This window comes from Vulpes vulpes, chromosome 6, assembly GCF_048418805.1.
Source record: "Vulpes vulpes isolate BD-2025 chromosome 6, VulVul3, whole genome shotgun sequence".
NCBI classification, from domain to species: domain Eukaryota; kingdom Metazoa; phylum Chordata; class Mammalia; order Carnivora; family Canidae; genus Vulpes; species Vulpes vulpes.
In genome coordinates this window covers 80,420,411-80,439,838 of record NC_132785.1, presented here as the reverse complement: position 1 = coordinate 80,439,838, position 19,428 = coordinate 80,420,411, and positions in this window count along the sequence as shown.

Below are 19,428 nucleotides of genomic sequence, written 5' to 3'. Positions count from 1 at the left end.
ACCTGGCATAGGACTAGTGGTTCAGTGCAAATTTTGCTAAAACTCCTGTCCCACACCCAATTTCCTTGATGGACATACCCACTCAGAACTGGTCTGCCTGGGTCTCAGTAAACACCACAAAGAAGAAGCACAGTCCACCAATAGGCAGATGGTCAGCATAGACAACTGCACTGAAAGGAAAAGTGACCCAGACACAACAGAAAGGCATAAGCAATACACAGGATACTCTCTTGAAGTGCCAGTTTCTGGTGAACACAACACTGTACTGCAGGGCACTCCAGGACCTGTTCTTCATAAAGTCACTAATTCTAAGAGCAGAAGACATAGTTGCCTTTCTTAACACAGAGAAATAGACACAGAGAGGCAGGTGAAATGAGGAGACAGAGAAATTTATTCCAAATGAAAGAACAGGACAAGACCATGACCAGAACCGCCAGGACCGCTGAGGAGTCAGGATGGCACGTATACCATTCTTTGCTGCCCAAGGCTGGGGACAGAGCCTGCCATCCTGCCAGGAGCAGGGAGAGGACTGGCAGGCCGTGAACATGGACACGTTTACTAGAGGCAGTGGATGCTGAGTCAGGGCCTGGCTCCTAGGTTACAGGATGGGAGACCCTGGTCCACGGGAAGCCCACATTCCCTTTCCTGTGTGTCCGGGCCTGCTGCTTCCCAAGGCCCCAGGGCCCTCGTACATAAACTGCTGGGATGAATGTTGCTAAAAAAAAAAAAAAAAAAAAAAAAAAAAAGTCAAAAAAGTCTAAGCAAAACAGATATAAGTAACATACCTGATAAAAAATGTAAAGAATGATCATAAGGATGCTCACTGGACTTGAGAAAAAAGTGGAAGGCATGAGTGAAACCCTTAACACAGAGATAAGGAGTAACATACTAGAGATAAAAAGCTCAATAAATGAAAAGAGAAATGTGATAGAATGAACAGCAGGATGGAAAAAGCAGAGGAACAAATTAGTGACCTAAAATACAGAGTAATGTACAGTAATCAAGCAAAACTAAAGAGAGAAAAAATAATATACAAAAAGAGAATAGACTTTGAGAACTCAGTGACTCCATTACATGTAATAGCATTCACATTATAGGAGCCCCAGAAAAAGAGAGATGAAAGGGGACAGAAAATTTATTGAAGAAATAATAGCTGGAAGCTTCCCTAAATCAGGAAGGAAATAGATATTCATATTTAGGAGGCACAGTGAACTCCTATCAAAATCAACAAAAGCAGACTCACACCAGCATATATTGTAATTAAATTGGCAGAATATTATGATAAAGAAAAAAATTTAAAAGCAATAAGACAAAAGAAGTCAGTAACTTACAAGGGAAAATCCATCAGGGTAGCAGATTTTTCATTAGAAACTTTGCCAGCCAGAAGGAATGGCATGATATATCAAAAATGTTGAATAGGAAAAATCTGTAGCCAAGAACACTCTATCCATTAAGGCCATCATTCATAATAGAAGGAAGATAAAGAGTTTTCCAGACAAATAAGAACTAAAGGAGTTTGTGACCACTAAACCAGCCCTGTAAGTAATATTAAAGGAAACTCTTTGAGTGGAAAAGAGAGCCCAAAAGTGAGAATACAGAAATGCAAAACACAAAAACAGTAAAAAATGAATATTTCTGTAAAAAAAATTAGTCAAGGAATTCACAGAAAAGAACATAAAATATAGTAACATATACTTAGAACATGGGAAGGAGAGGAGAAAAGAATGGGTTTAAAATAAAATGACAATCAACTTAACATAGACTTCTACATGTAAAAGAGGTTAAATACAAACATAATGGTAACATATATCAAAACCACCAATAAATATGCAAAGAATAAAGAGAAAGAAATCCAAATATATCACTAGAGAAAACTCTCAAACATGAAAGAAAGACAAAAAAGGATCATAGAAAATCTTCAGAAACAATCACAAAACAAGAAATAAAATTGCAGTAAATTGCAGTAAATACATATCTATCAATATTGCCTTTGAGGGATGCCTGGGTGGCTCAGCGGTTTGGCCCCTGCCTGAGGCCCAGGGCGTAATCCTGGAGTGCCGGGATCAAGTCCCACATCGGGCTCCCTGAGGTGAGCCTGCTTCTCCCTCTGCCTATGTCTCTGCCTCTCTCTCTCTCTCTCTCTCTATGTCTCTCATTAATAAATAAATAAAATCTTAAAAAAAATGCCTTTGAATGTATGTGGACCAAATATTCCAATCAAAACACATAGGATGATGAATAAAAAACAAAATCCATATATAATACTGCCGACAAGAGACTCATATAAGAACTAAAGACATCTACAGAATGAAAATGAGAGGATGGAGAAACATCTATTATCAAATGGGTGTCAAAAGAAAGCTGAGTGGGAATACTTAGATTGGGCAAAATAGGGGCTTTGAACAAAGACTGTAACAAGAGACAAAGTAGGACACTATATAATAATAAAGGGACAATCCAACAAGAAGATATTACAATTGTAGATTTTTATGAACCCAGCATAGGAGTACCCATACATAAAACATTTAATAACAAATATAAAGGAAATAATAATAATACAATAATAGTAGGGGACTTCAACACCCCACATACATCAATAGATAAATAATCTAAACAGAAAATCAACAAGGAAACAATGGCTTTGAATGACACACTGAACCAGATAGACTTAACAGGTATAATCAGAACATTTTAGCCTAAAGCAATGGAATACAATTCTTTTCGAATGCATACAGGACATTCTTCAGAAAAGATCACATACAGGGTCACAAATCAGACCTCAACAAATATAAAAAGATTGGGATCATGCCATGCATATTTTCAGACCACAAGACTATGAAACTAGAAATGAATCACAGGAAAAAAAAAATCTGGAAATCACAAATACATGGAAGCTAAGTAATATGTTACTAAACAATGATTAGGTCAGGGCACCTGAGTGGCTCTATCAGTTAAGTGTCTGTCTTTAGCTCAGGTCATGATCCCAGTCCTGGGATTGAGCCCTACATCAGGGTCCTCACTCAGTGGGGAGTCTGCTTCTCTCTCTCCCTCTTCCACTCTCCTGCTTGGGCCTTCTCTCTCTCTCCCTCTCTCAAATAAATAAAATCTTAAAGAAAAGAAGAATGAATAGGTCAACTAGCAAATAAAGGAATAAATTAAAAAATACATGGAAACAAATAAAAATAAAAACAATGATATGCAATTTTTGGGATGCAACAAAAGCAGTTCTAAGAGGAAAATTGATAATGATATAGGCTTATCTCAGGAAGCAAGAAAAATCTCAAGTAAACAACCTAACCTTACACCTAAAGGAGCTAGGACAAAAAAACAAAAACACAATCTAAAGCTAGTAGAAGGAAGGAAAAAAAAAAGATTAGAGCAGAAATAAATGATATAGAAACCAAAAAAAGCAAACAAACAAAAAACAATAGAGCAGATCAATGGAACCAGGAACTGTTTCTTTGAAAAAAAGTCAATAAAATTGGTAAACCTCTCCCTAAACTTATCAAGAATAAAGAAGAAATGACTCAAATAAAACTGCAAATGAAAGAGGAGAAATAATAGCCAAACCACAGAAATACAGCTATAAGAGTATATTATGAAAACATTATAAGTCAATAAATTGAACAAGTTGGAAGAAATGAATACATTCCTAGAAATATATAAACTACCAAAACTGAAGCAGGAAAAAACAGAAAATTTGAACAGATCCATAATCAGCAAAAAAATTGAATCACTAATCAAAAATTTCCCCCCAAAACAAAAGTCCAGTGCCAGATGGCTTCCCGGGAGAATTATACCAGACATTTAAAGAAGAGTTAATATCTCTTCTCAAATTGTTCCAAAAAATAGAAATGAAAGGGAAAATTTTCAAATTTATTCTGAGGCCAGCATTATCCTGATACCAAAACTGGGTAAAGACACCACTATAAAAGTGAACTACATCCCTGATGTAGATAAAAGTGAACTACATCCCTGATGTAAAGATCTTCAATAATACTAACAAATTGAATTCAACAATGCATTAAAAAATTGTTCAGCACAATCATGTGGCCTTTATTCCTGGGTTGTGAGAGTGGTTCAATATTTGCAAATCAATCAACGTGATATATTATATTAATACAAGAAAGGATAAAAACTATATCATTATTTCAATAGATGCAGGAAAAGGATTTGGCAAAGTACAACATCCATTCATGATAAAAACCCTTAACAAAATAAGTTTAGAACATACATCAATGTTCAAACTGTGGAAGGAGCCTCGGTGTCCATCGAAAGATGAATGGATAAAGAAGATGTGGTTTATGTATACAATGGAATATTACTCAGCGATTAGAAACGACAAATACCCACCATTTGCTTCAACGTGGATGGAACTGGAGGGTATTATGCTGAGTGAAATAAGTCAATCGGAGAAGGACAAGCAGTGTATGTTCTCATTCATTTGGGGAATATAAATAATAGTGAAAGGGAATATAAAGGAAGGGAGAAGAAATGTTGGGAAATATCAGGAAGGGAGACAGAACATAAAGACTCCTAACTCGGGGAAACGAACTAGGGGTGGTGGAAGGGGGGAGGAGGGCGGGTGTTGGAGGGGAATGGGTGACGGGCACTGAGGTGGACACTTGACGGGATGAGCACTGGGTGTTTTTCTGTATGTTGGTAAATTGAACACCAATAAAAATTAATTAAAAAAAAAAAAGAACATACATCAATGTAATAAAGGTTATATATGAAAACCCTGTAACTATTATCATCCTCAATGGGGAAAAACTGAGAGCTTTTCCCTTAAAGTCAGGAATAAGACAAGGATGGTCACTGTCATCACTTCTATTCAATATGTACTGGAAGTCCTAGTGAAGGAATAAGAAAACAAAAAGGAATAAAATGCATCTAGATTGACAAGGTAGAAGTAAAACTTTCACTATTTGCAGGTAACCTGATAATGTATATAGAAAACCCAAAAGACTGCCAAAAAACTGCTAGAACTAATATAAGAATTCAGTAAGGTTGCAGGATGCAGAGTCAATGTACAGAAGTATGCTGTATATCTATACACCAATAATGAAGCAGCAGAAAGAGAAACTAAGGAATCAATTGCATTTACAATTGCACCAAAAATAGCAAGATATCTAAGAATAAGCCTAACAGGTGAAAGACTTGTACTCTGAAAACAATAACACTAATGAAAGAAAGTAAAGGTGACACACAGAGAAATGTAAGCACATTTCACGCCCATGGATTGGAATAACAAATATTGTTTAAATGTCTATATGACCCAAAATATTTACACATTTAGTGCAATCCCTATCAAAATACCAACAGCATTTTTCAAAGAACTAGAACAGAGAATTCTAAAATTTGAATGGAACCACAAAGGATCTTGAATAGCCCAAGCAATTTTGAAACCAAAAAGCAAAGCCAGAGGCATCACAATTCCAGGCTTCAAGTTATATTATGAAGCTGTAATCAAAACACTGGCAGAAAATAGAGACATAGATCCATGGACTTTGAGCAAAAAATCCAGAAATAAACTTGCAACTATATGGTGAATTAATCTCAATGAAGCAAGAAAGAATATCCAATGGGAAAAGGAAAGAAAATCCAACAAATGGTGTTGGAAGAACTGGACAGCAACATTCAAGAGAAAGAAACTAGACCACTATCTTATACCATAAACAAAAATAAATTCAAAATGAACAAAAGATCTAAATGTGAGAACTAAAACCATAAAAATCCTAGAACACAAGCACTAACCTCTTTGACATCATTTGTAGCAACTTTTTTCTAGATATGTCTCCTGAAGAAAAGGAAACAAAAGCAAAAAGAAACTATTGGAACTACATCAAAATAAAATGCTTCTACACAATGAAAGAAACAATCAATAAAACTAAAAAGGCAATCTAGAGAATGGGAGAAGGAGACTCATCGAAGATGGCAAAAGAGTAGGGGTCCTCAACTCATCTGGTCCCACAAACTTAGCTAGATAACTTTCAAAACATCCTGAAAAACCTATGAATTTGACCTGAGATGTAAAGAGAGAAAAACTGGAATGCTACAGAGAGAAGTTTTAGTTTCTAATGAGGTAGGAAGGCGAAAAATAATAATAATAATTCAAGTGGGAGAGGGGAACCATGAAAATCCTGGCAAAAGTGAAGCCACGAAAGCCCTGGACCAGAGGGAACTGTAAAAATCTGTGCCAGAGTTTTCCCTGATGGAAAATGCTTAGCAGGGTAATAGGGCAGAATCGCTGGAGGGGCAGGGGGCGTCAAGATTCCCAGAGACACTATAAGAGTAGGGGAGCCCAGAAGAAAGCTCATCGCAAACTGCAGTCCGATATTGGGAAAGGGCTGGAGGATCACCACCCTCTGCGGCATTTGGGAGAAGCCATCCAGTTACCGGCGGCTCAGGAGCTCCCTTTACCCTAGAGCCCTGCAACAGAAGGAGGCGGCTGTCCTCTGCTCCCGTTGGGAGAGGCAGTCACTGGGAGCGAGGGTCTAGGGGCCAGGTCCCTCCATCCGAGGGCGCCGTAGTGGACAAAGCCGGCTATCCTCTGTTCTCCCTGGGACAGGCGGAAGTGAGGAAGGCAGAGGAAAGCCAGAACTCCCCAGTCACTGGGCACCTGGCAGAGTTTTTTTTTTTTTTTTCTCTGTACAATACATCCATTTACAGAATCGGCCAGTACTGTGTACAACATATAAATACATGATAAAACATTAGAGGTGCATAGAGCATACTTACAGAAGCCAAAAAGTTCACTTCATACATCCAAGGATAAAGAGTTAAAAATATAAAAATAAAAAACACACACTGCTTTGAAATGTAAAATGACTTTCACATACACAGGTGCGTGGAGATGCCCACTCCCACTGAGTCCAAAGTGACAGTGTCAAGCAGAGGAATTCACCTGCCAAACATCTGGACATCTGACTTACAAGGTCTACAGATGGCATTTTAAGAGGAAAGACAACCCTATGCCCAACCCCATTGTCCAAGCAAGTCTATTCAAGGTTTCAAATGCTCCTGTGGGCCAGTGAATGGTACCGAGACAGGGAAGTCCCAAATTTGCTTCAGCAACAGAACCAAAGGTCAAACTGGCTTCTGTCAAATGGCAAGTGACTGAACTGTGCCCCTGAGGTAAGCAGATGCTTGGGCCCCTGGTGGGCACTGCTGGGAGTTACTTTAACCCTGTGGGGCTTCCCCAGCCATGGACTCCCCCAGGCGGAGCAGCAGAAGGGAAGATGGCAGGGAGGGGCCAGTGGAAGACTGAACAGGTCTACTCAGCTCAGGTAGGTTAGTTCCCCTGATGGAGAACACAACCTTCTTTCTTCAGTTTCAAGTTCCTCTGGGTGTCAAGGTAGGCTCTCCATGCCACACCAGGCTCTGTCTGCATGAGAGCTCAAGCTGGCCAGCCTGCCTTGGGCAGCCCAATGAGTTGCCAGGCAAGAAACCCTTACAGCAAGACCAGAAGAGTTGGTGAGTGACAGAGGGGCTTTAGCACTACAAATTTTAGGGAAGGATCTGTGAACTGATCTGCACAGCTATAAGAACATCTAGGCCAGTGTGGATTGGAAGACAGCATTTATTTACTTGAGGGGAGCTCAACTCCAGAGCTAGAAATCTGGCTGCTGCCATTTTTTTTTTCTTCTCTTCTTTTCACCTTGCACCTAAGAGAGTTGGAGCCTCTAGGGAACAAAGACCTCAGAGTCTAAACAGCTCACCTTGAGCCCAGCACCTGGCAGGGGATGGGGTGTCTGCACCCTGGAACAGACACCTGAGAATCAGGGCAGCAGACCCCCTCCCCCAGAAGAACTGCTTGAGGAACAAGGGAAAAGCAAGTTTACTGAACAAGCAGCACTGGAAAGCTATAGAACCGAGGGAAAATAGTATATAGAACTAGAGAGTTTGTTTTCTTTTTTTCCTCTCTCTCTCTCTCTCTCTTTTTTTCATTACAACTCACTTTTATATTGGGTTAAAAATTTCCAATATTTTTCTTTTCCACTTTAACTGCAATATTTTACCAACTGTTCATTTTTAAGCTTTTTCCTTTTTGACTTTCATATTTCTACAATTACATGTCTTAGATATACTTTTCACTTCTGGATTCTCTTCAATGTATTCAGTTTAGTTTTGGTAGATATATGAGATATGTTTTTTTTTTTTTTCTATCTCATCTTGTTTTACAATAGTGGAAGATAATATCTTTTAACACACAACCAAAATATATTCAGAACCAAGTGGAACACCATGTTGGTTCATTATGTGAGACTATATTCTCTCTTCCTTCCCATTCTGCCCCCTCTTTCACATTGTTTAGGTTTTGGTGGTTAATGCTGATTCTTTATATAAGTAGTATTGCTGGTTTTTATGAATTTGGGATTGAGCTTCTTCTAACATACAGAACAAAATACACTCAGAACTAAGAGGATCACTCTCTAAGTCTCCTCAGGGAGACTATATTCTCTCTACTCCACCCCTTACTGGACAAAATGACTAGACGGAAGAATTCACAAAAAAAAAAAAAAAAGAACTGGAAGCAATACTCTCTTCCACAGAGTTACAGAATATGGATTTAAATACAGTGTTAGAAATTCAATTCAGAAGTACAATTATGAGAAAAAAAAAACCCAGAAGTACAATTATGAAGTTATTGGTGGCACTGGAAAAAAGCGTAAAGGACTCTAGAGACTCTGTTACTGTAGAATTGGGATATGATCAGGCCAAAATTAAAAGTACTTGAACTGAGATGCAATTCAAACTGGATGCTCTAACTAGGGTTGGGGTTGGGCTAGAGTTAATGAGGTGGAAGAAAGAGTGAGTGAAATAGAACACAAGTTGATGGAAAGGAAGGAAGCTGAGGGGAAAAGAGAAAAACAATTAAAAGCCCATGAGGAAAGGATTAGGAAAATAAATGATAGCCTGAGAAGGAAGAATATACGTCTAATTGGGATTCCAGAAGAGGCTGAGAGAGAGAGAGAGAGAGGACCACAAAGTATATTTGAACAAATCATAGCTGAAAAATTCTCAAATCTGGGGAAGGAAAAAAGCATTCAGATCTAAGAGATAGAGAGGACCCCCAAATATCAATAAAAAACGTTCAATACCTCAACAGTTAATAGTGAAACTTGCAAATTTCAAAGATAAAGAGAAAATTCTTAAAGCAGCAAGTGACAAGAGATTCTTAACTTACATGGGGAGAAATATCAGATTAACAGGAGACCTCACCACAGAGACCTAATAAGCCAGAAAGGGCTGGCATGATATATTCAGAGTACTAAATGGGAAGAACATGGAGCCAATACTTTATCCAGCAAGGCTCTCATTCAGAATAGAAGGACTGATAAAGAGCTTCCAGGATAGGCAGAAATGGAAAGAATATGTGACCACCAAACTGGCTCTGCAAGAATCATTAAGCTCATTAAGGGGGACCCTGTAAAAGTAAGACAGAGCCCAAAGAAACAATCCATAAAAGAGGGATTGTATAGGCAATACAATGACACTAAATTCATATTTTTCAATAGTTACTCTGAACATGAATAGGCTAAACGATCCCATCAAAAGATACGAGGTATCAGACTGGATTAAAAACCAAGACCCATCCATATGCTGTCTACTTTTACAAGAGACTCATTTTAGACCTAAGGACACTTCCAGCCTGAAAATGAAAGGGTGGAGAACCATTTACCATTCAAATGGTCCTCAAAAGAAAGCTGAGGTAGCAATCCTCATATCAGATAAATTAGAGTTCATCCCATAGACTATATTAAGAGATGAAGAGGGCACTATATCATATTTAAAGTGTCTATCCAACAAGAAGACCCAACAATTATGAATATATATGCCCCTAATGTGGGAGCCACCAAATATATCAATTAATAACCAAAGAGATACTTAGATAATAATACACTAAGAGTAGGAGATTTCAACATGGCACTTTCAGCAAATGACAGATAGTCTAAGTGGAACATCAACAAAGTAACAAGGGCCTTGAATGATACACTAGATCTAAAGATACACTAAATCTATCTAGAAATAGATTTCACAGATATATACAGAACATTACATCCAAATGCAACTGAATACATATTCTTCTCAAATGCACATGGAACTTTCTCAAGAAAAGACCACATATTGGGTCACAAATCAGGTTTCAACCAATACCAAAAGATTGGGATTGTGCCCTGCATATTTTCAGAGCACAATGCTTTGAAACCAGAACTCAATCACAAGAAGACATTTGGAAGAAATTCAAACACATGGAAGTTAAAGAGCATCCTACTAAAAGATGAATGGGTCAACTAGGAAATTGGAGAAGAATTAAAAAGATTCCTGGAAACTAATGAAAATGAAAATACAACTATTCAAAATTTTGGGGATACAGCAAAAGCGGTCCTAAGAGGGAAATGCATCACAATACAAGCCATCCTCAAATAATTGAAAAAAACTCAAATACACAAGCTAATCTCATACCTAAAGGAACTGGAGAAAGAACTGCAAATAAAGCCTAAACCAAGTAGAAGAGAGATAATAAAGATTAGAGCAGAACTTAATGGAATAGAGATCAGAAGAACTGAATAACAGACCAACAAAAACAGGAGCTGGTTGTTTGAAAGAATTAATAAGATAGGGATGCCTAGGTGGCTCATCAGTTGAGCATCTGTCTTTGGCTCAGGGCATGATCCTAGGGTTCCCAGATCGAGTCCCACATTGGGCTCCCTCTGAGGAGCGAGCCTGCTTCTCCCTCTGCATATGTCTTTGCCTCTCTCTCTCTCATGATTAAATAAGTAAAATATTAAAAAATAAGATAGATAAACCCCTAGCCAGCCTTATTAAAAAGAAAAGAGAAAAAATCTCAAATTAATAAAATCACAAATGAAAGAGGAGAAAACACAACCAATACCAAGGAAATACAAATGATTTTTAAAATGTATTGTGAGCAACTATATGCCAACAAATTAGACAACCTAGAAGAAATGGATATATTTCTGGAAATACACAAATTATCAAAACTGGAACAGGAAGAAATAGAAAACCTGAACAGGCCGATAACCAGGGAGGAAATTGAAGCAGTCATCATAAACCTCCCAAGACACAAAAGTCCAGGGCCAGATGGCTTCCCAGGGGAATTCTATCAAACGTTTAAAGAAGAAATAACACCTATTCTACTAAAGCTGTTTCAAAGGATAGAAAGGGAAAGAATACTTCCAAACTCATTGTATGAGGACAGCATTATGTTGATCCCAAGACCAGACAAAGAACTCACCAAAAAGGAGAATTATAGACCAATATCCCTAATGAACATGGATGCACAAATTTTCACCAAGATACTAGCCAATATGATCCAAAGTACATTAAGAGGATTATTCACCATGACCAAGTGGGATTTATCCCTGAGATCCAAGGGTGGTTCAACACTCATAAAGCAATCAACATGATAGATCACATCAACAAGAGAAAAAAACAAGAACTATATGATCTCTCAATAGATGCAGAGAAAGCATTGGACAAAATACAGCATCCATTCCTGATTAAAATTCTTCAAAGTGTAGGGATAGAGGGAACATCTCTTAATATCTTAAAAGCCGTTTATGAAAAGCCCACAGCGAATATGATTCTCAATAGAAAAACTGAAAGCTTTTCCCCTAAGATCAGGAACATGACAGGGATGTCCACTCTTCACCACTGCTATTCAACATAGTACTAGAAGTCCTAGCTTCAGCAATCAGACAACAAAAAGAAATAAAAGCATTAAAATTGGCAAAGAAGAAGTGGAACTCTCCCTCTTCATAGATGACATGATCCTGTATATAGAAAACCAAGAAGACTCCACCCCAAGATTTCTAGAACTCATACAGCAATTCGGCAATGTGGCAGGATACAAAAATCAATGCCCAGAAATCAGTGGCATTTCTATACACTAACAATGAGAGTGAAGAAAGAGAAATTAAGGAATCAATCCCTTTTACAATTGCACCCAAAAGCATAAGATATATATGAATAAACCTAACCAAAGAGGTAAAGGATCTATACCCTTAAGACTACAGAACACTTCTGAAAGAAATTGAGGAAGACACAAAGAGATGGAAAAACATTCCATGCTCATGGATTGGAAGAATAAATATCGTGAAGATGTGTATGCTACCCAGGGCAATTTACAATGCAATTCCTATAAAAACACCATGGACTTTCTTCACGGAGTTGGAACAAGTAATCTTAAGATTTCTGTGGAAACAGAAAAGACCCTGAAGAGCCAGGGGAATATTGAAAAAGAAAACCAATGCCGGGGGTATTACAATGCTGGATTTCAAGCTGTATTACAAAGCTGTGATCATCAAGACAGTTTGGTACTGGCACGAAACCGGAAAAACAGATCAATGGAACAGAATAGAGAACCCAGAAATAGGCCCTCAATTCTAGGGTCAACTAATATTTGACAAAGTGGGAAAGAATATCCACTGGAATAAGGACAGCCTCTTCAATAAATGGTGCCAAGAAAATTGGATAGCCACGTTGCAGAAGAATGAAACTAGACCATTCTCTTATACCATACACAAAGATAAACTCGAACCTGATGAAAGATCTAAATATGAGACAAGAATCCATCAAAATCCTAGAGGAGAACACAGGCAGCAGCCTTTTTGAACTTGGCCACAGTAACTTCTTGCAGGATACATCTATGAAGGCAAAGGAAACAAAAGCAAAAATGAACTACTGCAACTTAATCAAGATAAAAAAGCTTCTGCACAGCAAAAGAAACCATCAACAAAACTAATAGATAACCTATAGAATGGGAAAAGATATTTGCAAATGACATACCAGATAAAGGGCTAGTATCCAAGATCTACAAAGAACTTATTACACTCAACAGCAAAGAAACAAGCAATCCAATCATGAAATGGGCAAAAGACGTGAACATAAATTTCACCAAAGAAGACATAGACATGGCCAACAAGCACATGAGAAAATGCTCTGCATCACTTACCATCAGGAAAATATAAATCAAAACCACAATGAGATACCACCTCACACCAGTGAGAATGGTGAAAATTAACAAGACAGGAAACAGCAAATGTTGGAGAGGATGTGGAGAAAGGGGAACCATCTTGCACTGTTGGTGGGAATGTGAACTGGTGCATCCACTCTGGAAAACTGTGTGGAGGTTCCTCAAAGCATTAAAAATAGAACTACCCTATGCCCTAGCAATTGCACTACTGTGTATTTACACCAAAGATACTGATGTAGTGAAATGCCATGACACTTGCACCCCAGTGTTCATAGGAGCAATGTCCACAATAGCCAAACTGTGGAAGGTGCCACAGCATTCTTTGACAGACGAATGGATTAAGAAGATGTGGTCTATATATACAATGAAAAATTACTCAGCCATCAGAAAAGATGAATACCCATCACCTGCTTAGATGTGGATGGAACTGGAGGGTATTTTGTGGAGTTAAATAAGTCAACCGGGTTAAATAAGTCAACCGGAGAAGGCCAGACATCATATGGTTTCACTCATAAGGGGAATATAAGAAATAGTGAAAGGGATTATAAAGGAAAGGAAGGGAACTGAGTGGGAAAAAATTAGAGAGGGAGACAAACTATGAGAGACTCTTAACTCTGAGAAACAAACAAGGCATTGTGGAAGGAGAGGTAGATGTAGGGATGGAGTAACTGGGTGAAGGGGATTGAGGAGGGCACTTGAAGGATGAGCACTTGGTGTTTTTTTTTTTTTTTTTTTTTTTTTAGATTTTATTTATTCATTCATGAGAGGCACAGGGAGAGAGAGAGAGAGAGGCAGAGAGAGAAGCAGGCTCCATGCAGGGAGCCTGACGTGGGACTCGATCCCGAGACTCCAGGATCACACCCTGGGCTGAAGGCAGGAGCCAAACTGCTGAGCCACCCAGGGATCCCAGCACTTGGTGTTATAGTATATGTTGGCAAATTGAATTTAAATTTTAAAAAAAGTTAAAAAAAAAAGTAAAGAATGGAAGAAGATATTTGCATCTGATAAATGGTTAGTATTCAAAGTACAGAACCTATAGAACTCAGTACCCTAAAACCAAATAATCCAATTAAAAAATTGGCATGTGATCTGAATAAAGACATAAAAATGTTTAACAGACATGGGAAGAGATGTTCCTCATAATTTATCATCAAGGAAATAAAAACTACAATGAGATAATACCTCACACCTGCCAGAATGGCTAGAATCAACAACACATGATGGGGCGCCTAGGTGGCTCAGGGATAGAGCATCTGCCTTTGGCTCAGAGCATCATCTTGGGTCCCTAGGATTGAGTCCTGCATCGGGCTCCCTATTGGGAGCTTTCCTCTCCCTCGCCTATGTCTTTGCCTCTCTCTCTGCATCTCTCATGAATAAATAAACAAAAATCTTAAAATAAGTTAAAAATAAAATCAACAACACAAGAAACAAGTATTGGTGAAGATGTGAGCGAAAGAAATACTTGTGCATTGTTGGTGGGAATGCAAACTGGCACAGTCACTGTAGAAAACAATATGGAGGTTCCTCAAGAAGTTAAAAATAGAACTATGTTCCAGCAATTGCACTACTGGTTATTTACCCAAAAAATACAAAAACACCATCTCAAAGGGAAATGTGCATCTCTATGTTTATAGTAGTGTTATGTATAATAGTCAAGATATGAAAGCAACCCAAGCATCCATCAATTGATAAATGGATAAAGAAGTAGTAGTATACAATTAAGTATTACTCAGATATAAAAAAGAATGAAATCTTGCCATTTGCAGTTTCATAATGGTGCTAGAGAGTATTATACTAAGCAAAATAAGTCAGTCAAAGAAAGAAAATACCGTAATGACTTCAGTCATATGTGGAACTTAAGAAACAAAACAAATAAGCAAAGGGAAAAAAAAGAGAGACAAACCAAGAAAAAGAGTCTTAATTATAGAGAATAAACTGATGGTTACCTGAGGAGAGGTGGATAGAGGAATCGGTAAAGTAGGTGATGGGATAAAGGAGTGCATGTGTCATGATCAGTACTAGGTGATATGTGGAATTGTTGAATCACTATGTTTTATACCTGAAACTAATATAACATGATATGTTAACTAACTGGAATTAAAATAAAAACTTAAGAAATATAAATATAAAGACTTTGATAGGTTAAAAGTAAATGACAGAAAAAGATATATACCATGCTAAAACTAAACAACAGAAACAACAGAAGTAGCAATATTAATTTAGGAGAAAGCAGAATTGAGAACAAGGAAATTTGTCAGTAATAAAGAGAGGCAGTAGATACCAATGAAGGGGCTAGTTTTCCAAGAAGACAAAAAAAAAAATCTTAAATATCTATGTTCCTAACAATAAATTGTCAAAATATATGAAGCAAAAACTCATAAAACTGAGAAGAGAAATAGGGAAAACTACCATCATAGTTGAACACTTCAGTAGTCTCTTTCAGAATTTATTAGATCAAGGGCTCAAAAAATTAGCAAATTAGCAGGTATATAATTGATGAAATCAATACTATCCAGCAACTTGATCTAATTAATATTCATAGAATACTCCATCCAACAACAGCAGATTACACATTCTCCTCAGAGTAGGATGAAATATTCATCAAGATAGGTCACATTTTAGATACTAACACATACATTAACAAATTTAAAAGAATAGAAATACACAAAGTATGCTTCCAAACCATGATGGAATTAAACTAGGTATGAATAACAGGGAAATAAATAGCAGTAGATGAAATTCATTAGAAAATATCTTAAAACAATAATTTAAGTTTCCTGTTTAGAAAACCAGAATAAGAAAAGCAATTTAAGCATAAAGCAAACAGAATAAAAAATAATGAAAATTAGAGTCGAAATCAATAAAATTTACAGCAGAAAATGCAGAAGCAAAAACTGTTACTCATCGCCTGTAAGAATGCAAAATGGTGGGTACCTGGGTGGCTCAGTGGCTGAGCAACTGCCTTTGACTCAGGTTTTGGTTCTGGAGCCCCATGATGGGTTCCTGTGTCGAGCTCCCTGCAGGCAGCCTGTTTCTCCCTCTGCCTATCTCTCTGCCTCTCTCTGTGTATCTCTCATAAATGAATAAATAAAATCTTTAAGAAAAAAAAGGAAATCAAAATGGTTACAATCAAAATTCTTACAAAACTAAACATACTCCTACCATATGATCCAGCAATTGTACTCCTCAGTATTTACCAAAGGAGTTGAAAACTCATGTCCACAGAAAAATCTACATGCTGACGTTTATAGTAATTTAGTTATAATTGCCAAGTCTTTGAAAAAAAATCAAGACATCCATTAGTAGGGAAATAGATAAATAAACTGTGGCACATCCAAATAGAATATTGGAATATTATTCGGTACTAAAAATAAATGAGCTATCAATCCATGAAAAAAAGAGAGAAGACAAGCATTATCTATATTAGCAATAAAAGAGTAGTTATCACTACTCATGCCATATACGTATAAAACTAAAAACTAATAACTCTGTTATCACAAATTTGATATCTTCAATTAAATGGACCGATTTATTGAAAGAAAAAGACCAACAATATTTATACAAAAAGAGATAAATCATCTGAATAGGCTCATATCTATTAAAGGAATTGAATAAATAATTAATAACTTTCCCAAACCAAATATACTCAGCCAATATGAACCTCCTAGTGAATTCTACCAAACCTTAAGGGAGAAATTATACCAACTTTTTAAATCTCTTTAAAAAAATAGAAGCAGAGATAACACTTTTTGACTCATTTTATAAAGTCATTATTATTATTACCCCAATTCAAAAATAAAAAAAGTCATTATGGGAAAAGAAAACTACAAACAATATCTCCTATGAATATAGATACAAAAACCTTCAATTATTATTAGCGAATAGACAATCACAGTGTTTAAAAACAACTATAAAAAAATAAAAAAATAAAAAATAAAAACAACTATATATCATGACCAAGTGGGATTTATTCCAGTTATGCAAGTCTGGTTTAATATTAGAAAATCAGTCATTGTAATGCTCTATATCAGCAGGTTGAAAAAGAAAATTTACATGATCATATCAAGTCACATAGAAAAAAATGAAAAAGTCCAATATTTATTCATGACGTTAACTATCAGAAAACTAAGAATAGACAGGGTCTTAAACTTGTTAGAGAACATCTACAAAAAATCTATAGCTAACATCAAATTTCATGGTGAGTAAACACTTTTCCCCAACATCAGAAGAAAGGTAAGAATGTCCTCACTCAGCATTCATGTTGAACATCATACATAAAGCCATAGCTAGTTCAATAAACAAGATTAAAAAAATTATAATTTTTTGGTAATTATAGAGAATGGAAAGGAATTTTTATTTCACAGATGACATGATTATATAAGTAAAAACTCTAAATAGGGGGAACCTGGGTGGCTCAGGGGTTGAGCATCTCTCTTTGGCTCAGGTCGTCATCCCGAGGTCCTGGGATTGAGTCCCACATCAGGCTCCCCACAGGGAGCCTGCTCCTCCTTTTCTCTGTCTCATGAATAAATAAATAAAATCTTATAAAAAATAAAGAAAACGAAACTCTATTTATTCTAATAATAAACAAAAAAACCTCCCGGCATTAATAAGCAACTTTAAGAAGATCACAAGATGGAAAGGTTAATATATAAAAGTCAATTGCTTTGTTACAACCATCACCAATGAACAATTGAAATTATAAATTGGATAAAACCCACTTAAATACCATGAATAAATGAAATACATATACATCTAATACAATATGTGCAGGATCGCTATCCTGAAAATTAGAAAATACTGATGAAAGAAATCAAAGAAGATCTCAATAAATTGAAAGATACTCTGTGTGTGGATTAAAGAACTCAATATAGTTAACACGTCAATTCTTCTCAGCATGATCTATACCAGGTCTTTTTTTCTTTTTATTTTCTTTTTTTTTTTTTTTTAAGGAAGCTCTATGTCCAATATGGGACTTGAACTCAAAATCCAAGATCAAGAGTAGCTTGCTCTATTGCTCTATTGACTGAGCCAATCAAGTGCTCCTTTTCCATTTGATCTGTAGACTTAATTCAAGCCATTTCAAATCCAAGCTAGTGATATAAATATCAACAAACTACTCCTAACATTTATATATTAAAGGAAAATACCTAGAGTAGCCAGTACCATACTGAAGAAGAACAAATTTGGATGATGAATACTTCATGTATTAGTTTTCTCTTGTTGTTATAACAAATTACCACAATCTGGAGAGCTCAACGTAATGTACAGTTGATCTTTGAACAACATAGGTTTGAACTGCACAGGTCCACTCATATGCAGACTTTTTATGGTATAGTACTGTAAATGTATCTTCTCTTCCTTATTATTTCCTTTTTTTTTAAAAAAAGATTTTATTTATTTATTCATGAAAGACTGAGAGAGGCAGAGACAGAGACAGGGAGAGAAGCAAGTTCCTCTCAGGAAGCCTAATGTGGGACTCAATCCCCAGACCCAGGACCACGCCCTGGGCCAAAGGCAGATGCCCAACCACTGAGCCACCCAGGGATCCCCTTTCTTAAGTACAAGTACTATGCATACTGCAAATCTTTAGAACTTATTCATCCTGTATAATTGTGACTTTACACTTATTGAACAATACATTCTTATTTCCTCCTCACTATTCTATTTTCTGCTTCTATAAGTTTGACTATTTTAGGTACTGCATATAAGTAGACTCATGAAGTAATTGTCCTTCTGTGACTGACTTTTTTCACTTAGCATGATGTCTTCCAGGTCTATCCATGACATCACAAATGACATTAACCTTTTACAAGACATTAACATATATTACATTGTATGTATATACAACATTTTCTTTATCTTTTAATCTATCAGTGAACATTTGGGTTTTTCCCTTATCTTGGATATTGTGAAGAATGCTTCAATGAATAAGAAAATGCAGATATCTATTTGAGATCCTCATTTCAATTATTTTGAATATATATCCACAAGTGGAATTGTTGGATCATATGGTAATTCTATTTTTAAGTTTTTGAGAAACCTCCTTATTGTTTCCTAGCATTTGTTATTGCTTGTCTTTTTGAAGACAGCCATTATAACAGATGTGAGGTGATATCTCATTGTGGCTCCGATTTGCATTTCCCTGATGATCAGTGTTGTTGAGCATCTTTTCTTGTGTCTCTTGGCCATCTATATGTTTTCTTTAGAAAAAAAATCTACTCTTTTAATTTTTTAAAAAATATTTATAGATTTTACTTATTTGGAGAGAGAGAGAGAAAGAGAGAGAGCACAAGCAGAGGGAGAAGTGGACTCCCCACTGAGCAGGGAGCCCAACACAGAGCTCAATCCCAGCACTTTCTGATCATGACCTGAGCCAAAGGCACACAGTTAACTGACTAAGCCACCCAGGCATCATGAAAAAT